Source organism: Hypanus sabinus, chromosome 3 (assembly GCF_030144855.1).
Source record: "Hypanus sabinus isolate sHypSab1 chromosome 3, sHypSab1.hap1, whole genome shotgun sequence".
Taxonomy (NCBI): Eukaryota; Metazoa; Chordata; class Chondrichthyes; order Myliobatiformes; family Dasyatidae; genus Hypanus; species Hypanus sabinus.
The window spans coordinates 61,846,967-61,853,195 of NC_082708.1; positions in this window are offsets into that span (position 1 = coordinate 61,846,967).

Consider the following 6,229-nt stretch of genomic DNA (forward strand, 5'->3'; position numbering starts at 1 on the left):
AGTGAAGTAGTATGCAAATTAAAGTGCAAACATAATGTCTTACTTATGAAGCAAGATTAACAAGGTCAAAACTCTATGGCTTTAATTCAGGGGGATTTTGTCTCAGATTGATAAAAACTGGTAAATTTGGTTCAGATGAGTAAATTCAGTATTGCGTTTACACCAGTCTGATAGAACAAGACAAATTAATAACTAAAAGGGTAAAATATGAAGATTTTTGTTGGAAAAGGTATCATTGACAAAATCTATATTTTATCAGTCCGGCACTTGAGACAAATCTGTTAACACAGCTCATAATGGAATAGTATGCCAAGCAAGTTCAGGTGGCCTATGAGAAATGTTTTCTTGAAAAGGTTAATTAGGTATTTCCCACTCACAACTTTGTTGTATGGCTGAATGTAAATTACCAGTCAGCTCTGATTCCCTGGGCTTTGAACAATGATACAGATCATTCAATAGTTGTTACTGACCGGTCTACATCCTTCAGATGTTCATACCCTTCCTGGACTAAATTGAGCGACAATTAAAGTAGAGCTCGCCACCTATGTCAGGTTCTCCCCAGGTTACTGTCAAGAAATACAGCGCCTGCTTCCATCCTTCCACAATAGTTTGGAAACCATTCTAAATTAATCTTAGACTTGCACTGAATGCCTGGTTATAAGGAGATGAGAGAATATTTTTATCTTTTATCTTTCCCAGTAAAGCATGTTAAAAATAGATTAAGGAAATAAATCCAAGAATCTTGACTCATTTAACAATATTCATGCTTGGCTGCAATTTTCTTTAGTAAAATAGCAACCATGGAACCAGGAAGAATCAGTTAACCCTTTGAGCTAGTTCTGCTGCTGCTTCTAGTATTGTCTCACCTCAGTCCCACAGTTAATTATATTCCAGAAACATTCCTGTCCCTGCCCAGCAAAGGTAAATGAATTTGAGTCTCAATGCTCAGGGAAAGCATTCCAGATTTTGGCTGAATATTCCAGATTGTTTGGCTGGACATTCATAGTTAGAATCACTTCTCTTGACCAAGAGGTCTATTTTGGACAATGCAATCACTTGATGAAAACAATTCATTCTTCTCCAGTCCTTATGAACAACATGTATTCTGTGACCTACACTTATCATTAGACCAAAACTAACATCAGTAGGGTACCTGGATGGAGTGGTGGTGATGACATCCTTTGTAGTGCCTCTTCTCTGCTGCAGGTTTCCCACAATATAGAACACAGAACAGTAGAGCACAGGAATGGATCCTTCATGATGCCAATCTAATCTCTCTATACAAGACTATAAGTTACAGGAGCAGAATTAGGCCATTTGGCCCATCCAGTCTGCCCATCTGCCATTTCATCTTGGCTGATCCAATTTTCCTCTCAGCCCCAATCTCCTGCCTTCTCCCCCTATCCTTTCATGCCCTGACCAATCAAGAATATATCAATTTCTGCCTTAAATATATGCTCTGTATTGCTCCACTCATGGGTGTCAAGATCTCTGAAGATCCAAGCTGGTCCCACATGCCGATGCAGTTATAAAAAAAGGCAAGACAGCGGCAACACTTCATTTGGAGTTTGAAGAGATTTGGTATGTTAACAAATACACTCCAAAACTTCTATTGATGTACTGTGGAGAACATTCTGACAGGCTGCATCACTGTCTGGTATGGGGGGGTGGGGCTACTGCACAGGACCGAAAGAAGCTGTAGAGGGTTATAAATATAGTTCAGCTGCATCTTGGGTACTAGCCTAAAAAGTACCCAGGACATCTTCAAGGAGCAGTGTCTCAGAAAGGCAGCATCCATTAAGGACCCCCAGCACCCAGGGCATGCCCTTTTCTCACTGTTACCATCAGGTAGGAGATACAGAAGCCTGAAGGCACACACTCAGTGATTCAGGAACAGCTTCTTCCCCTCTGCCATCTGATTCCTAAATGGACATTGAACTTGTGAACTACCTCACTTTTTAAATATATATTATTTCTGTTTTTGCACAATTTTTAATATATTCTATATATGTATAATGTAATTAAATACTTATTCTTTTCCTTGTTCTATATTATGTATTGCATTGAATTGCTGCTGCTAAGTCAACAAAGTTCATGACATGCGCCAATGATAATAATCATGATCGGATTCTGATTCCCTGCCTTTCATGAGCCTTTTTGAATGCCTCTTAAACATTATTATCACCTTTGCTTCTACCACTTCCCCCCTCCAACCCCAGCAATGTAATTTAGGTTCCTTGCATTCTTTTTGTAAAATAAAATTGCAATGTAAATCTCCTTCAGACTTTCTTCCTCCCTTCAGTGTTTGATATTTATAATCTGCGAAAAAGACTTTGAATAACTAACTTATCAATGTCTGTCATAGATACTTATCAAACCAGTTCCAAAGGATTTCCAACATGGTACACATATGAAGCTGGTGGTGAAGGTATATTTTTGGTACGCAGTTCTAAACTAAGGATAAGAAGTGAATACCTCCTATCCAGATACAGGAAGCACTGATTCAAGAAGCCTGCCTAAGATTCAGACACAGTAATGATGTCAGACAAGCCACTCATGTGAAGTTAGCCATGTTATACTGGTGGCCTACATGTTGAGCAATTATAAGCGACTTGTTCAAAATTGTAAAGAATGCCTGGCCTATAATAAAGGAGGGGTCACAAGACCATCTCCTATAAGGTAATCGAAATCAACTGCACCAATGCAGGTGTGGAAAGTTGATTATGTAAGGCCATTTTCAGCATCCCAAGACAGCCCACTTTGTCAGAAACCCAACAAGTATATTCTTGTGAGAACTGATTTATGTACGGGTTAGTGGTTGATCTCCCCATCTTCTGGTGGTGAGATTGCAACCATCACTGCACCTCAAAACTCTATATTCCCATATGCTGACACTCCCACTTGTATACCAATGGTCTTCCTTCAGAGGCAAAGGCTTTCAAGCCATGTGTGAACAAACAGGTGTACAAGTAGAGTACACCACTCCATTCCAGGTGCAATTGAGCGGCACGGTGAAGCAAAGAAATCGACAGATTATGCAAATGCTGGCAAAACTGGTCTACTCTAGAGGCAAAGTAGATTTCAATTGTCCCTGAAGTGCATCTGCCTGTAAACAAAGCGCAAATTGCAAACATAGGAGTGCACAAGAATGTTACACCTTATTTCTTAATGTACAATGTCTACCTAAATACACCCCTAGTCACTAACTTAGGCCAACCATCACCTATAACCAATATAATGCTGCTCAAGTAATTCAAAAAGTTTATGGGAATTCAAGAAAAAAGCAAAAGAACCTGACATGGCAGTTTGGAGACCACAAAAAGGAGAATTGGGATCAAGAGTAAACCTTCCATAAAATACATACTGACCCTAGTTTCCACCCTTGATGGAATCCTCCTTATCTCATTAACTAGGTTATCAATGACAGGACTGTGGTAATTGAGACCAGGAAGGTAAACAAGACTGTAAGTAAAACTGCCTCCATAGATAGCATCATGTGTACCTCAACAGGACCATCCCCCCCCCCCCCCCCAGAATAAGAAGAACTCTTATTTTAGGCGGATATATGGGTCCACAGCAGAATCCTAACACCCTGATGGGTGGGGTGAAATGTATCGAAAAGAGTAAACACAAGTTTAGATCTGAAAAGCAACAAAAAAATTCCTATTCCTTTGAGTAATATTTCATATATCCATTGCCCAGGGATAATACATCCAGAATGTATTGTGTTTTCTGAGTAGGACAAACTCAAACTCCAGGAAGAAATGTTCCTCTTGCTGTATTTTACTTTTAATATTTGTGCTGCCTTACTTAGCATTTGTTTTCTTTCACAAATGATCTCACATTTACTGTGGAAATGCCTCATCTGGCTTGGACACCCTAAAACTTAATGACCCAGAACATTAGATTAAGGGGGTCTGGGAGGAATGATGATTCTAATTTAAATATCTCTAAATGGCACTTACCTCTTACTCATGTGTGAACTAATACACTAGGACCCTTAAAGCTTGCCTCTGGCAAAGTGATTGTTCCTGTCTGCTTAAACATTTACTCTAACCGCAATGCAGATGAAATTAACATAATAGATGGGAAAGCAAAGAATCACTTGCAGAAATGATTAATAACACCCTCACAAAACAGACTTTGAAGGTACACTAACAGTGGATTCCCTTGACATGGACCCTCTACACTTGAAGAAGATTGTTTTGTCATTCAATGATCCCGCTCATGGGAATGTCACTGAAATCATTAGACTAGGGCATTGTGAAAAACCCTAGTTTTAAATGATGACTTGTACAGTAGACAATTACCTTATTGCACTTCCCCTATATGGCTAGCTAGTATGTGCTATATATTAGCATACTTACTACAAAGAATTTAGATGTTTCCATTTTTCTAATTATACCCACTATTCCATTCATTTGTTAAATGCCAAGGTAACATGACAATTTTCTGCATTTCTGGGTTATGTTCTAAATGGTTCAGCGAAGCTGATGACCAGGTTTTTCGCTTGGGAAAATAAGATGAAGCAGAATACATGATAAAACAAAAATGTTTTCGTCCCTGGTCAACTGAAACCAATAAATCCAATAAACATTTTCAAGATTTTAGTCCTATTGGCCCAAGTTTCTGCTTTGCCCTTGACTTTGACTGTTAGGTCATCAATAGTTTGTACTGTGGTATGAATAATACCTTACAATTAAAATTCATTCAGAACTATTGCTCTCCTTACAAATTCAATTATATTTCAGATTATAGTTGTCTACTTCAACTACAAGTTGGAAAGCAGGGAAGTGATGCTGCAGCAAATTTTACATTGGAAAGCAACTGATAATGCTATATCTTTGGAGTTGCACAGATAACATTACTTCCCAAATAGACAATGCTACATACACAAGCAAGCCTTCAATTTTTGCTGTGTATTCAGTCACATGGTGTTATTATCAACAGGCAGAGAGAAAAGAAATGGTTCCATCCTAAAACCTTGAATGATGTAAAACAAATATATATTATGAGCAAAACTGCCTGTACAGACATGCCTTGACAGTGCTCACTCTCCTAATAGCACTGCTGTTACCCTTGGTTCACTCAGAAGGTGGAAATTTCTGATGATAGAAGATGATTGCTCATACAGCTATCAGAGATTCTTGGCATGATTTGAAGATTTAATTTATGTTGCATATCCCAAAACAGAAACACAGGTCCAGTTTTCAGGAACGATTTATGATAAACTTAACAAGGAATGTTCTATAAGGCAAGAAGACACTCAGTGAAATTAAAAGAATACTTCTCTATTTACAACAAAAATAATGATCAGATGAGTGAGGTACCTCCTTTCTCAAGTTTCAATAGACAATAGACAATAGGTGCGGAAGTAGAGCATTCGGCCCTTCGAGCCTGCACCGCCATTGTGAGATCCTGGCTGATCATCTGCTATCAATACCCGGTTCCTGCCTTGTCCCCATATCCCTTGATTCCCCTATCCATAAGATACCTATCTACCTACTTCTCGAAAGCATCCAGAGAATTGGCCTCCACTGCCTTCCGAGGCAGTGCATTCCAGACCCCCACAACTCTCTGGGAGAAGAAGTTTTTCCTTAACTCTGTCCTAAATGACCTACCCATTATTCTCAAACCATGCCCTCTGGTACTGTGGTACTGGACTCTCCCAGCAGCTGGAACATATTTCCTGCGTCTATCTTGTCCAATCCCTTAATAATCTTATATGTTGCAATCAGATCCCCTCTCAATCTCCTTAATTCCAGCGTGTACCCACCCAGTCTCTCTAATCTCTCTGCGTAAGACAGTCCGGACATCCCAGGAATTAACCTCATGAATCTATGCTGCACTTCCTTTATAGCCAGGATGTCCTTCCTTAACCCTGGAGACCAAAACTGTACTCAATACTCCAGGTGTGGTCTCACCAGGGCCCTGTACAAATGCAAAATGATTTCCTTGCTCTTGTACTCAATTTCCTTTGTAATAAAGGCCAACATTCCATTAGCCTTCTTCACTGCCTGCTGCACTTGCTCATTTACGTTCAGTGACTGATGAACAAGGACTCCGAGATCTCTTTGTATTTCTCCCTTACCTAACTCTAAACCGTTCAGATAATAATCTGCCTTCCTGTTCTTACTCCCAAAGTGGATAACCTCACACTTATTCACATTAATCGTCATCTGCCAAGTATCTGCCCACTCACCCAGCCTATCCAAGTCACCCTGAATTC